At 46.8% G+C, this 15,984-nt stretch overlaps 1 protein-coding gene across 1 annotated transcript in view; it reads right to left on the reverse strand.

Moving 5' to 3' along the window:
- Nucleotides 1-984: 984 nt before the first annotated feature.
- Nucleotides 985-15,984, reverse strand: part of LOC135383630 (uncharacterized) — a 99,018-nt gene continuing 84,018 nt past the window's right edge. The window contains exon 6 of the transcript XR_010419979.1: nt 985-1,058. The gene's annotated coding sequence lies outside the window, so the exon portion shown is untranslated. The remainder of the gene's footprint in view (nt 1,059-15,984) is intronic.

Consider the following 15,984-nt stretch of genomic DNA (forward strand, 5'->3'; position numbering starts at 1 on the left):
TAGGAAAAGCTGTAGTGAAGGCATCGTTTATGGACGGTAATAGAGCCTGAGGATCTCTTACAGTGTACGACTTGTCTCCACAACAGTCTCCTGAATTTTTTTTTAAATATCTTCACTCACAGAAATGCTTGTTCCCTTCAATTTGCTACAGTTACGCAGTATTTGAGACTTCTCTTTAAAATCATACACCCTAAAAATAACAGGCCTACATATAACTGCCGCTTACGCCCCGGACGATGGATACGTTCCACTATATGAACTTCTACGCAGATTTTTTGGAAGACAGAAGTGTTCACCAGTTCAAGCAGCTTTTCATTAGTTTCATCAGGTTCTTCCTCAAGACCGTGAATAATCAAATTGTTCCGCCTAGAACGGTTCTCGACGTCGTCGACCCTTGACAGTAGTTGTGAAACTGAGTTCTGAAGGGATGTGACGGTACTCTTTAACTCAGTGAAATCGGATAATAGCGTTTCCATATTAGATATTCTTGCCGATAGCTGTTTAACCTCCTCGCTATTCTCTTCAACAGCTTTCTGGAGAGAACGCTGATCACGCTGAACGTCGTTCAACGTTTTAGCAGTGTCTGACTCTCCTTTCAGAATTTCATTTAGCTTCTTTTCAAATGTGTCAGAAGGGCCATGGTTCATTTCGACGTCACCACATCGCATAAGCATACGGCACATAAGGGAACAATCGTACAAAATGGAGACAAGCGTGTGTGGACACGGCACAATTACAAAAAACAAACTGTTCCTGCGGATTGTATAAACTGAGCTAGACCTCGCCTACGGGATAACAAACAGCAGTGGGTTAAGCGTTGTACCAAGCATTGTGCCGTGTCCACCACTGGCGCTGAGACGCGAAGATGCTGTTCTTATAGGAGCTGGGTAGCCTGGTTCCCAGTGTGTACCGCTGTACTTCGAGAATGATCGGTAGTCGAAGTCATCAAAAGCACGTGTACCGATGCCGATATCAGCGCCGACAGGCGAAGCGAAACGAGTTGAAGCATCAAAGGCAGCAGTGCAAAGGTGGAGACGATCGCTGATAAACAGGCACAGCTGCGGGATAACAAACAGCAGTGGGTTAAGCGTTGTACCAAGCATTGTGCCGTGTCCACCACCGCAGTGTCCACCACTGAGTGGTGGACACTTACCAAATATATATATATATATATAATGCAGGGGAAAAAGCCATTAAAGAAACAAATAGATGATACTAGACGTGTTTGAAATTCAAACTTACTGATTAACATGGCTTCTATGGCTGCACGCAGAGAAACAGATACTCATGGAACGATGCGGCAGCACCAGAGGACACGTGTTTCGCCGTGTTTGCGGCTCGTCAGCCCTGGGTAGCTGCGCATCGTTCCGAATTGGCAAACCAGGGGTCACTCAGCGAGCGATATACACCTGGGAGGGTGACTGAGCACTCCTCAATGCCAGAGTGCAAGCCAGTGAATTATAATGCAGGGGAAAATGCCATTAAAGAAACAAATAGATGATACTAGACGTGTTTGAAATTCAAACTTACAGATTAACATGGCTTCTATGGCTGCACGCAGAGAAACAGATACTCATGGAACGATGCGGCAGCACCAGAGGACACGTGTTTCGCCGTGTTTGCGGCTCGTCAGCCCTGGGTAGCTGCGCATCGTTCCGAATTGGCAAACCAGGGGTCACTCAGCGAGCGATATACACCTGGGAGGGTGACTGAGCACTACTCAAGTATCTGTTTCTCTGCGTGCAGCCATAGCCGAGCTCGAGCCCCTCCCCCCCCCCCCCCTACGTGCCACGGACCGACCCACGCAAATCGTGTAAATCCCAGGAGAACATAATATATGGGGGAAGGAGGGGGGACCAGGGTGACGATCGCGAAAGTTCTTGCAGTTCATTGCGTCTATCTAAGAAGCACTCTTGAATGGTTTTCAAAGCATGAGCTTTTCAAAATACTTCCAATCTCGTGACACCACCTCATTTGTCATGACAGCCTATACATATAATCGTATTGTGAACATCCAAATCAACTATTTTCGTTCCCCCTTTTTTTTTTTTTTTTTGCATCCGCACTTTGCAGTGTGCACAAGTATGTGTGCTTCCCCTCCTCCCAGGGGGGGGGGAGTGGGGCGAGTTTTCGTATCGAGCCCCCCCCCCCCCCCCTACCTTGGAGGTCTGGCTACGCCACTGACCTTCTGCTTGGCAATGTATCACAGGGCTCTTGATCCAGTTCTCATGCTGCTTTCAACAGTCAAAATGAGTCAGAACCAACTTGTTATTCAACCCTTGCGTCCTTACTCCCTATCTCGATATCCACCTCCTTCTGTTTTGTGCCCACGTACCACCGCGTATGTATAGTATACAGGGTGTTCATTATTATCCGTTACAGATTTGCTATAAGGGCTACATAGAAGTGGTTTTTACATTTGAGTTATATGGCCAGGCGGACATCCTCCCGAAGAAAGTATGTAACTGCAGGATGGCTGGTCACCTAAAATTCATTAATTAGCCCCTTAATTAGGGTATCCCGAGCAAACTTGAGATAACAGAGCAGGAGACAATGCTCGTTGAAAGACATTTCATCTATAAAAAATCCTGAAACGCGGCACGTGCGTTGAAATATTCTTCTTCGAGTTTTGATGTGCAAATGACCCGAAACAGAAAACGTGGCGACCGGGAACGCATGGAGCACTGCGTTCATCCCACGTCAGAAGGTCACGTGCTTTGGAGCGATGGAGATGATTGGAGTGGGTGCTAATCTGCTTTCCCAGCCTCGAAACGATCGAGCAGTGGGTTGCTCAACTATATCCGGTGTCGCCACATCAGCACTTCAACGGTGGCGAGTGCTCTCATTGGCCCGCACGTCGAAGTTCATGTGGTTTAGCCGGCGATGGAATCCGAAGACGGGCGACCGCTGTTCCCCTAGCTTGATCCAAGTGACTAAAACCACTAGATTCCTGGCACTCATGTTTGGGTGGGAAAGGTCACGTGATCCAGCTCGGGCGATTTCCGAGCGCTAGGCCGTGTTGCCACGAAATGACCACCCGCATTCGCCAAAAGCCCCCTTTGGCGAAGGTGATGAGGCGCTTCTGGGGCGCGCTCTTTTGGTTTCGGCTCATTTGACTACTGAAATTCAGCGATCATGACCAGAATTCAGGGACACCTCCTTCGATGCAGGTTCTGCCTGATAGCAGAAGAACATGTAGGAAAGCCAACTTGAAAGAAAAGTATGAGGTGAGGAGGAAGGAAGATGGAAAGAGGCGTGGGCAGACGAGAAAGGGAACATCAGACACCGCACGCCGAGCCTGGCTATCAGCAGCAATTGCCTAACGCAGAATGAAAACGTGATAATCAGCTCTGATAACTTTTGCCAAGCCTTTCTTTGCTGTACTGCTGCTCATAATTCTGGGCTGCTACTCGTAGCGTGTGCAACGGGATGACCGGCACTCGTATAGGCTGGTCAATATCCATTTTTGTTCTCTCTGTGGGAAATCGGGATGCCGTCGACGATGAGAAATGTGCGTAATGGGGCGACTTCTAAGGGGACTGTGCCGGTGTATGTGTGACAGCGTCGGAGGGAACCCTCAGAAATTACCCTACATTATGATGAGAAAAAAATTATACTCTATTGGCTACGAAGACGAATTCAGTAACTGCACTTCACTTTGTTACTTGTACCTTGTTGCTCCGCTATCACTGTACCATACACTTCAGTTTGTTCTTGGCCTTATCATGAGGACATTTCAATACTTAATTTCAAATTTTGCGTGTTACAGTCTCTTCCCGCCACCATCAAGAAGGCTTGTCGGTTACCAACACCCTCCCCTAAAACAATGAAAATAAACAGACAAACAAGCGGAAGAGTGCTTATTTTCAGAACATCTATAGGTGGTAGCAGAGTCACGTTCGACACAAAAAGTGATTGGTAAACAAGCACCTCCTAGATAGCGTCGGGCCTGCGCGCTTACGTCACCTATGGAGGCCTTTCCAACTTTGCGATCTGCTTCGAGCTTTCTTCTCGTTCGCTCTTCCATTTACTTCATAGCAGCATCCACAATAGTAACAGCGGGCCTTCCTGTGTGACGTAGGGCGAGGGCCTTCTCCTTATCTTCGAGGTGTTGGGTAAACTCTGCTCAAATAAGTCCAAGAAACCGAGAAAAAGGAAGAAAGGTGCAATCGCAAACTGTGGTGATAAGATGGTAGGGAGCAACGGACGTCATATCAAAGTTTCCTTTCACAGCGCCAAGAGTAGAGTCGCGCAAACGTCCGTGATGTTTCCCGCAGATAAGCGCCATTCTTCTGGAATTTTCGCGGGCGTCTAATTCGCTTTATTGTGGAATGGGGTGAACATGGTAGAAAATTTTAGCAAACCGTTCATAACATGGCTTGCCAGTGGATAAGATTCTGAGTATTACACTGCAAATTGGCACCGACAAGCATGATAACCTTACAAACGGTCTGCTGAAACTGCTGTTATGCGCTTGCTATTGATAACCTGAAATAAGAGACTTCAACTAGCAAGCAACGACAGTTATCGCAGTCCCATATGAAGACACTTTATAATATGCGAGAAGCGGTAAAGAAAAACGCGAATGCAAGTACAAGTTTTCTCACCCGTCGGAAGCACTGTAATGCTTAAGCCGCAGTCTCTGTGGGACGTGCATGACTTGACATGACAGTTTGATTAAAATGCATGGGAAGCCTTGTGAGTGCGCACGAGAGCATATTGTTAAGGATGAACAAATAAAATTTAAAAAGGGAAACAAGAATTTCGACCCCACGCGCCTTGCTGTTGTAACGATGGCGGTTAAAGGTGCTCTGTCTGCTGTTGTTCTGAAATGTTAACACCTTAGCATTCTGCAAAGCGGGGGGAGGGGGTATATACGTTTATTTTGGAAAGGTCAGCCTGACCGAAGGTCGGCTTCCTCTTCCTAAAACAAAAATATAGCACAAAGATGGAGCAAAACCGAATATAAGATAACGAAGGTGGGTGAAGTGTAGATGGCATGAAAGGTCAACTCATATTTGTCCATGAGCTCCTATAACGATGTAGTAGGTTCGGATGCAATGAAAAGTGGTCTACCTTTCACATACTAGTCATGTTATGTCATAGTGCCTAATAATAGGCCATTCAGGATGAAAATTGTGATGCTCTTGCCTTGTCGTAATCTTAAAACTCTCTTCATAAAAAAAAAGAAAGGCATGACCCTCACATCGAACCAGGGAACATGAAAGCCAGAATCGACATCTGCATCACTGAACCACCAGCCCAGAATGTTGTCATCGTGAGAGACCAAGACGCAACCGCTTTGGAACGCACAGTCAGCAGCCGTTACTTCTTTGGTCGTGTAAAAAAAGAAAAGAAAGAACTACTTTTATAATGACTCTTCACAATCCCTGAAAACAAGTTGAACGCGCAATTCCAGATTTGTAGAGCCAGAGCCGTAGTGAGGCAAGTTTGCGCCCAGGGCAGGGTAAATCAGAAGCGCCCCCCTCCCCCTCTCCCACTGCCGTCAGAAGTCATGTAAACAAAGAAATGAAAACGCTCATTTGCACTGCATAGGTCGTAGATTCAAATTTTCTTCGTTCCCGCTTTATCCTGCCCAACCAACCTGCAAGGGCCTGCCGTTCGGCGTCCTCTCTTGCGAGGGTGCCCGGGCCAGCTGCCCCTCTCGTCCCCTCCCCCCCCCCCCCCGTCGCTACGGCTCTGTGTAGAGCATAACCCTGAGAGGTCTAGTCAGCAAGAGTCGAAACAGTAGTACTTTGCTGTGCCTTTAAAGAATATGCGACAATGCCCTATCGTCGAGCGTTGGGCGAGTTCGGCGGCCGCTTTTTCCTGCCGTTCTCTCGTTGTTAACCTTTGACAACACTGACATCACGCTGTCCCTCAAAACATGGGGCACCCCCGCTTCCTAGCGTCCTGGTCGATATCGTCGTTTTTCTTTTCTGGTAGAACGTACACACTTATCGAGCAGCAGAGTCGGCGATTTTATTTTGGTGATCTTCGAGGTAATACATTGGTAGTTTTATTGCGTGACAGTTGCCACATCAAATCGCGAACTGCCTTGGAAGGTGTTGAGCAGCCCAAACGAGATAATGACGGAAAGAAGATCAAAGACGGCATGTTTTATGATAACGTAGACTGAGAAACGGCATCACTAATTCCCCTCACGCTTACTTCTCGGGACAAAGCGGGCTGTTCTATGATTTCAGGAACAACGTGATGTCAGTTGAAAAGGGGTGACACCAAGACAGGGAGAGGAGAAATTGGCCGCAAAACCCGCACAGTGCTCAATTATTTTGTATTTTCGCACATTTTTTTAATAGAACACAAAAAGGCGCTGTCGTGTCGGTTCTTGTGGGGTAGGCCCTCCAGGGTTGGGGGGCGGAAGTTGTACTCTACATCTTTGCAATTACGCAGTCAACGTATTGTCATTAATTACAAAGATTAATTACGAAAGTTAATTAACAGCTGCGCTATTTACTGATACACCACCACCATTGAGTAGATCCCGTCGGGAATAGATATATTCAACGACTTTGGCGAAAAACAAGTCAATCGCATATTTAATAAAATTTTGTCTGTGTTACGTCACGTACCCTGTATATATGACAATAAGCACGCATGTATTTTTAACATATTCATTATTTTGGTACCTGGAACGAGTTAACCCGTAAGGAGATTACGGCCTTGCACAATGCTGAGAAAGAAAGTTTTGACGAGTTGGGGAATAAAGCAAGTTTAAGCCACATGTCCGAAATTTATGCTAAATGATTGACATGTATTTACACTGCAAGAAACACGCGTGGTAGTTTGTTCATCTTAATTCCCTTTACCATTAGAACGCGTCAAAGTTGACCTGCATAATTGGTTCCATCGTCACATCGATCTCAAATGAAACTTTGATGAGTTGCGCCTTCACAGAGAACAAAGGACGTTTAAGCCAAAACTCTGACGCTCTTGCCGTTACTCTCATAACTCCCTCTACAAAAAAATATAGAAAATACATGAATATAATGATAATAATAAAAAAAAAACACTAAGCAGGCCGGGGATCGAACCACGGCCCTCGAAAGCTATAACCACAATCGTCACCAGTGGGCCAACACCGCCGTTGCTGTCACCTTCAGGAACGAAGATACAGACGCTTCGCAGGTCACACTGAGCTTGTCAACGCTTCTTTTGTCGTGGGAATAACATTGGAGCGGCCCACAGTTGCGCACAAAGTTGCAAAGCGTAAGAGAAAACTTCACCTTTCATGTCTGACATGGGCATTTTCTGCAGAACCCATTGTTTTGGCCAAGTACGAGAAAAATAGCACACCAATGCATTCTGCCACGAAGCCAAGACGGCGAAAGTAAGTCCTCCAGGAACAAAACTGTGACGTTCTTGCGCTTCCATTCCATTCATACGCCATCGAAGGGCCTCTCACAACAACACCCATGTGTGGGCATTTCTTTCTAAAGCAAGGGTCAACAGATATTCTAACAAAACCAGATGGGATGCATTGCTTCAATGGAGCGCAGCGAGTACGCCGGTCAAGCCAACTTTAAGAAGCGGTGTCCCGCACTTCTGGGAATGCTTTGGGAAGTTATCAGTGTGTGCAATATCATTATGTGAACATGCACTGTTGTGTTGTCAGCTGTTCTTAAAACCGAACGGCAATTGGCGATAAACAAAAAGTATACTGCTAAAATTTTCTCAAATACGTTAACACAAACGAATTCATCGAACAGCGACATCTTAATAATTAATATGACAAGAGATGACGCTTCAAAATTCGTGTCCGACCCGCGGGCGCATAATGTACCAACCATGCTCTCAAAATTATATCTAACTCAAGAAATTAGGTCAAAAGCAGTTACTAAACTCAGTGATCTTTCATCACTAAATCTAAATAAGCAGAGAAAAGTTCAACTGACGCGTAAAGGTAACTTCCCTGCTACACACCGCTGCAACGCCGAGAAGCCACTTTGACTGTTTCCGAATTTTGGCATTTGGGCCAAGTTTGCCGTGCAAGGGAACCGCAGACGATTGAGTGACTCTGGCACTTCTTCTAAATGTTGAATCTAGAGGTACCCTACAACGCATATCCACGGGAATATTACAGTGCATCATACATTAACAGAGATACTAAGCGATGAAATCGTTTCCTGCGTGAAAATCCCCATACCTCCCATGTATTCACGGTCCGAAAAGCGGGATGTCTGGGGAACCAAATGTATTTCATGTATAGCGATATTTTTCGTTTGTATAAGCTTAGAATACGTGTCTGAACGTGTATCCTCGGGAATATTACGATACCTTGGATAGAACAGCTGCTACAGCACTTTTCTATTATCTTGGCGGCAAGTTTCACTCAATGGTCGCGAGAGGGCGCAAGGCGTCGCTGTCCACGAAAGCTGGGAACGCATATTGCACGACATGCGCTCGTTCCGGATTTTTAAAAGATAGAATATGGCTTTCAACGAGGATTATCTCGCATTCTGCTATCTCGCTTTTGCCCAAAATTTCCTAGTTAAAAAGTTCATAAATAAATTTCAAGTAATAAGTCACCTGTAATTACATAAACGATAGGATGCCTGGCTCGGGTCATAAAACTCACCTGCAAAAACAACGTTTATAGTGCCCCTATAGCTTTATAAATATATGCGACGGGTCACAATGAACACCTTGTAGACTTGTATTAGTGCACCATTTCTTTCTGATGAAGCATGGTACGCCACAACACGCCAAAGCTTGTATGTATCAAACTTCGAAAGCTTCAGTGTCATTTTTTAGTGTTTTCAATCCCCTGAAGAAATGATGTTTCATTTATTTCGTGTAGCTCAGAAGATAATCTCTAATATTCAGTACGGTTCCGACGGGACACGTTCCTATACACAGGTAACAACGCTGTGTGAACCGCGTCTGCTTCGTGTTGGCACTGATATCTCACGATATCTGTAGTATTTCGGCCACTGACTGTCTTTTCTTCATATTTATCGGGCTGTAGAGGAGGTGGTGTCCCTCTACATGAGCCCGCAGGGATTTCCGTAACCTTTGATGAGAGATCCCGAAGTGCGTACTAGACGTACGCGTATTGTACACATCCTTGAAAGTCGGGAAAGTCCCTGACAGCTGGAAGATAGCGCGAACTATTCCAGTGCCGAAGCCGTGTAAATCGCCCCCGCAGCTCAGCCTCCTCTTTATGCCAGTGAGCATGACCAGATCCATGGAACCATAACCCATTCCTACCGCAGGCTACTTTTTCCGCCAACATAAGTCGGCCGCATGCAATAACAATCTAACCTGGGCCCGCTTGAACGAAACAAACTTAGTGTAATACTTAACGAGTTCCCCACTTAGTGTAGTGCCGGAGCCGTAAGTGGCTTGCACGAAACTTTTACAACACTAAAGTGGTGGCGCTCGCTCCGCGCAATTTAGGACGCTGGCCAAGGGTCCTAGGAGCACCCTAAACTACCGCACTAAAGCTTAGGACTAACATGTCAGCCGCTATGAACCGTGTAGCGAGGATTCGTCGTCGGCACCAACTGTATCTCGCAATACAGTACGCATTTTCCTTGCAATACCAACAACGTCTCATTTTTTATGCTGTGGGTGCCATACGTTTTGTGCTTTTCGTTAGCAACATCTCTCAAAATGATCGCCGCACGAAGTGCCTCTCATCGGCACTGCCGGTGGCGATAATTTCCCAATCATCGAGCAATTTGAGACATACTTTGGGCCACAGGCTTTATTTTATTTAATGAAAGTACGCAACAAGTGACCTAACGAGTTCTTGCAGCTACAATGATATTACAATACCTTATTTTGGTTCTACAAACTGTTTACGTGCGACAGCAGAAGCAGATGACTGTCCACAATCCAAACATGCCGTGACGCACGACTTGCTGGGACGAACTCCGGAAGTTCTCTTTCTACCAATGAGAGCCTTCGAAAACTGTTACTGCTCGTAGCCACGATCCACTTTAGAATACTTAACTTAGGGCGGTCGTCGAAGTGTTCGTGCAAGCCACTTAACTGCAACCCTAAACTTAGTGCACTAACGCGTTAGTGCAACACTTGCCACGTGCTACACTTAGGAAAGTTTCGTGCAAGCGGGCCCAGCGCCCGCCTATGTCCACCGCAGGTCACTTCAATAACGATCTACCATAACCTATTCCTACCGCAGGCTACTTTCTTCCGCCAACATCAGTCGGCCGCATGCAACAACGATCTAACCAGAGCCTATGCCCACCGCAAGTCACTTCAATAACGATCTAACCATAACCTATTCCTACCGCAGGCTACTTTCTTCCGCCAACATCAGTCGGCCGCATGCAACAACGATCTAACCAGAGCCTATGCCCACCGCAAGTCACTTCAATAACGATCTAACCATAACCTATTCCTACCGCAGGCTACTTTCTTCCGCCAACATCAGTCGGCCGCATGCAATAACGATCTAAACAGAGCCTATGCCCACCGCAGGTCACTTTACCATCTACCATAACCTATTCTTACCGCAGTCTTTCTTCCGCTTTCATTAGTCGGCCGCATGCAATCACGATCTAACCAGAGCCTATGTCCACTGCAGGTCACTTCAGTAACGATCTAACCATAACCTATTCCTACCGCAGGCTACTTTCTTCCGCCAACATCAGTCGGCCGCATGCAATAACGATCTAAACAGAGCCTATGCCCACCGCAGGTCACTTTACCATCTACCATAACCTATTCTTACCGCAGTCTTTCTTCCGCTTTCATTAGTCGGCCGCATGCAATCACGATCTAACCAGAGCCTATGTCCACTGCAGGTCACTTCAGTAACGCTCTAACCATAACCTATTCCTACCGCAGGCTACTTTCTTCCGGCAACATCAGTCGGCCGCATGCAATCACGATCTAAGCAGAGCCTATGCCCACTGCAGGTGACTTCAATAACAATCTACCATAGCCTATTCGTACCGCAGGCTACTTTCTTCTGCGTTCATCAGTCGGCCGCATGCAATAACGATCTAACCAGAGCATATGACCACCGCAGGTCACTTCAATAACGATCTACCATAACCTATTCCTACCGCAGGCTACTTTCTTCCGCCAACATCAGTTGGCTGCATGCAAGAGCGATCTAACCAGGGCCTATGCCCACCACAGGTCCTTTCAATAACGATCTACCATAACCTATTCCAACCGCAGGCTACTTTGTTCCGGCAGCATCAGTCGGCCGCATGCAACAACGATCTAACCAGAGCCTATGCGGACTGCAGGTCACTTCAATAACGTCCTAACCATAACCTATTCATACCGCAGGCTACTTTTTCCGCCAACATCAGTCGGCCGCATGCAATAACGATCTAACCAGAGCCTATGCCCACGGCAGGTGCACTTCAGTAACGATCTACCATAACCTTTTCCTGCCGCTGTCTACTTTGTTCCCTTTCATCAGTCGGCCGCATGCAATAAAGATCTAAACAGAGCCTATGCCCACCGCAGGTCACTTTACGATCTACCATAAGCTATTCTTACCGCAGTCTTTCTTCCGCCTTCATCAGTCGGCCACATGCAATAACGATACGATCTATCCAGATAGATCGATACGATCTATCCAGAGCCTATGCGCACTGCAGGTCACTTCAATAACGATCTACCATAACCTATTCCTACCGCAGGCTACTTTCTTCCGCCTTCATTAGTCGACCGCATGCAATAACTATCTAACCGGAGCCTATGCCCACCGCAGGTCACTTCAATAACGATCTTCCATAACCTATTCGTACCGCAGGCTATTTTCTTCCGCCTTCATCAGTCAGCCGCATACAATAACAATCTAGCCAGAGCCTATGTCCACCTCAGGTCACTTCTATAACGATCTACCATAACCTATTCCTACCGCAGGCTACTTTCTTCCGCATTCATCAGTCGACCGCATGCAATAACTATCTAACCGGAGCCTATGCCCACCGCAAGTCACTTCAATAACGATCTACCATAATCTATTCGTACCGCAGGCTATTTTCTTCCGCCTTCATCAGTCAGCCGCATGCAATAACAATCTAGCCAGAGCCTATGTCCACCTCAGGTCACTTCCATAACGATCTACCATAACCTATTCCTACCGCAGGCTACTTTCTTCCGCCTTCATTAGTCGACCGCATGCAATAACTATCTAACCGGAGCCTATGCCCACCGCAGGTCACTTCAATAACGATCTACCATAACCTATTCGTACCGCAGGCAATTTTCTTCCGCCTTCATCAGTCGACCGCGTGCAATAACTATCTATCCAGAGCCTATGCACACATCCGGTCACTTCAATAACGGTCTACCATAACCTATTCGTACCGCAGGCTACTTACTTCCGCCTTCATCAGTCGGCCGCATACGATCTAACCAGAGCCTATGCCCACCACAGGTCACTTCAATAACGATCTACCGTAACTTATTCTTACCACACGGTACTTTTTTTCGCCTTCAACAGTCGGCCGCATGTAAAAACCATCTAACCATATCAGTGGACCGCATGCAATAGCGATCTAACCATAGCTATTCCTATACCGCAAGCTACTTCCTTCGGCCTGCATCAGTCGATCGCATTCAATAAGGATGTGTTACTCATTGAAGTGTCGCTCGTGATGCCAAGGAGTGTCTTCGCGACGTCGGTGGACACCTGAAGAAATGTGCAGTGTTATGGCGTACCGCGACTGGTACGGGGCGTTGAAGCCGAAGAGTGCCAACGCAGAAGAAGCACAATAGGAACAGTCGGGGTAGTTGGTATAAGTTCATGATGACGAATAGCAGCAAGAAGACAAGGACAGGGTAGAAGTAGAGAGGACAACTGCAGACTCTCAACTGAAGTTTAATCGAAGAACACAGCATCTTAAACGCTAACATCTAGGTCCCCGACTATCATCTAAAGATGTATAGAGAGGACAAAGGTTTATGCTGCCGGCTTGGAGATAGCACTCAACACTTTGTCCATGCGTAGAAAATCTATTTCCACATCTGTCTTTACACGTGGCAATAACGAATGCCTCCATTATCTCCCGCACCAACTGATCTTTATGAACTGCTAGCAATGGCCGCTCAAGTGACCAGATGGGGTTCTTCCAAGTGAAGAGGCATGTTCATAAGCCTAATGTTACGGCATCTACGTGATTGATCAACATAGCATCTGCCACACTGAAGCGGTATGCGGTAGACGATATGAAGCTTGCAATCCACGAATAGCTGTCGAAGCAAACGCACGCTGCCTTTCCAAGTCCCCAATGATGGGATGAGCTTTGGTTTGTCGTAATTGTTTTTGTTATGAAAGTTGTTATAGTTATGAACAGCGTTCGCTATATATATTTGGGATCTCTTATTAATAGACCTCTACCGAAGAAACGCCACCATGACGTAGCCATGATCTTGGTAGGCATAGTGAAACAGAAACAACGCGGTGCAAGAACGCCGCTGTTTCACTAAGCCACATTCCTTCACGAAGGTCACAGGTCGTTATTTTATTTTAATGGTACGAACGAATGAAGTCGTTTTAGTCGCTTTGGTGTCTTCACAAGCATGCACTTGACGTTCCCAGTCCACCATGGCAAGGAAAGAGGGCTCCACGTACGGGTTGCTTGCATCGTCTCGAGCGACAATGTCGTAATCCTGTGCGTAATGCAGTTTGTAGTACGACTTAGTTCTTGCTTGCTTTGTACGAGGGGTGCTCAGGTCAAACCGGGACTTTCTGTCTCCTGAGTTTACAAATGGCTCGCGCTACTTCTTTTTCGTCATTTTCACACGTGAAAGGCCTCCGCGTTCACCACGTGGTGGTCCAAAGTTTGTGCAAAACAGAAGATACGTGCTGGACAAGATGGCCCACAACGAGGTGAGCGCGCACATCGAACAGCGAATTGTTATGATGTTTCTCGTGAATGAAGGCGTAAAGTCATCTGAAATTCACAGACGACTTCAGGGCTCAGTATGGCCACGATACACTTAGCCGCAGCAAAGCGTTTGAGTGGTACAAACGGTTCCGAGACGGCCGTACATCAGTGCGGACGATCCCGGCCGGGGCGGCTCAGAGCTCAGTGTCAGAGTTCCTGAGAACATCCAACTTGTGGAACGCCTGATCCTCAAGGACCGACGGATAACATGTCTCTCGAACTGGCTCGAAAGACGGACCTTTCTCTGGGAACGCTGAACGCTATCATTCATGAACACCTCCAGTTTCGGAAAGTTAGTGCCCGTTGGGTCCCGAGGCAGCTCTCCGTGTTTGACAGGCAGAGAACACTGGAAATCTCCCAAGAGCTAAGGTACTGTTTCGACACTGAAGGACAGCCATTCCTTGATCGTATCATCACGTGCGATGAAACGTGGGTGCACCATTTCACTCCTGAGTCTAAACGCGCATCAAAACAGTGGAAGCATCCGGGCTCGCCAGCTCCCAAGAAGTTCTGAAACTCCCCGTCTGCGGGTGAGGTCTTGGCCACGGTCTTTTGGGACAAGGCTGGCGTTGTTCATGTTGATTTTCTGCCCAGTGGTACCACCATCAATAGTGCATATTACTGGCAGGTTCTCAGGGATGTGCATAAGGCGCTGAAGTAAAAGCGGCCGGGCCTCATCACCAAAGGAGTCCTCCTCCTACAGGACAATGCACGCCCGCATACCGCGCATCTCACGACACGCACCTTACAGGAACTCGGCTGGGGGTTGCTGCCACATCCCCCTTACAGTCCAGACCTCGCCCCCAGCGATTTCCATCTCTTCGGGCACTGAAGGCGTTCCTGGGGGCAGCCACTTCAGCTGCGACGACGAGGTCAAGAATGCGGTCCGATCATGGCTGCTACGCGCCGGTAAGGATTTCTACGCTGCTGGCGTCCAAGCCCTCGTGAAACGCTGGAACAAGTGCATTAGTGCCAGCTGGAGATTACGTTAAAAAAATTAACCTAATTTCTCGCCTGCAAGGTCATTTTACTTGTGCGAAAAATGAAAAGTCCCGGTTTGACTTGAACACCCCTCGTAGAGAAACACCACGTATAGTACCATAGCGGCATAGCGGTCTGTAATAAAAGCAGGTCTGACGTTCCTGCGCGACACAGTTCTAATGCATAACTTGTGAACTCTTGTGTCATCTCCATCTGTCAGTGTCCCATCCTCACCTTGCGCTCGTGCCTCTCACCTCTCACCTCATGCACATTCCTGTCTTCTTTTGCATCTTATTTTTCTTTTCTTATTTTTTGACCGCTCTCTCCCCTTTTCTTAATTACTAGTTTCTTTCAAGTTCATTTTATTTAGTTAGTTTGGGTTGCTTTAGTTTCTACCTACATTCTCGTGTAACAGCGTGTCGACACGCCGTCTGGCTAACCTTCCTCTCTTTCCCTTTGGTTTTCTCTTCTAATGCATATACTCCCCCCCCCCCCCCCCGTATACTCGAAGAGAAACATCTACTCCTCAGGTACCGTGTACCTAATGCACCGCTCGCAGGCTCTTGAACATGGATGAGCGCGGCAACCATCTTTAAAAAGAGCTACCGAAAGGACAGAGCTACCTGCACACGAGCGCCTAACAAGGCCCTGCACAAATAATACGCAATATTACATAGAAATATTGGAATATCAAATGATGTATTTTACTGTGGCTTTCTTGTCGCTTATTGATTTTTCACTACAGGGTGATTTCACGCCGAATCAGGCAGGGTGGTCCGGTCAACCTCTCCATTTCTTTCTTTCAAACATACAGGGTGTTTCACGAAACGTGTCATTCGGACTTTGTAAAAAAACGGGGAGACGGAAAAATACGGGTAAACGGCATTTGTGTGGCAACTAAATTTGCCACCTTGCAAAAATATTTTCATTTGATATTAATTAAAAGAAATTGTATTTATTGAATTGAACTCCAAAATTTCTGAAGTGAACCTAACGTTTTTTTACAGAATTAGAAAGCCCGTAGCGAACTTAGCGAGATACACCAAGAAATCAGCTCGATATTGCAAATGGAAGTGCCCAAAAAAAGTCCCGAAATTGA

The sequence above is a fragment of the Ornithodoros turicata genome, chromosome 2, assembly GCF_037126465.1.
Source record: "Ornithodoros turicata isolate Travis chromosome 2, ASM3712646v1, whole genome shotgun sequence".
NCBI classification, from domain to species: Eukaryota; Metazoa; Arthropoda; class Arachnida; order Ixodida; family Argasidae; genus Ornithodoros; species Ornithodoros turicata.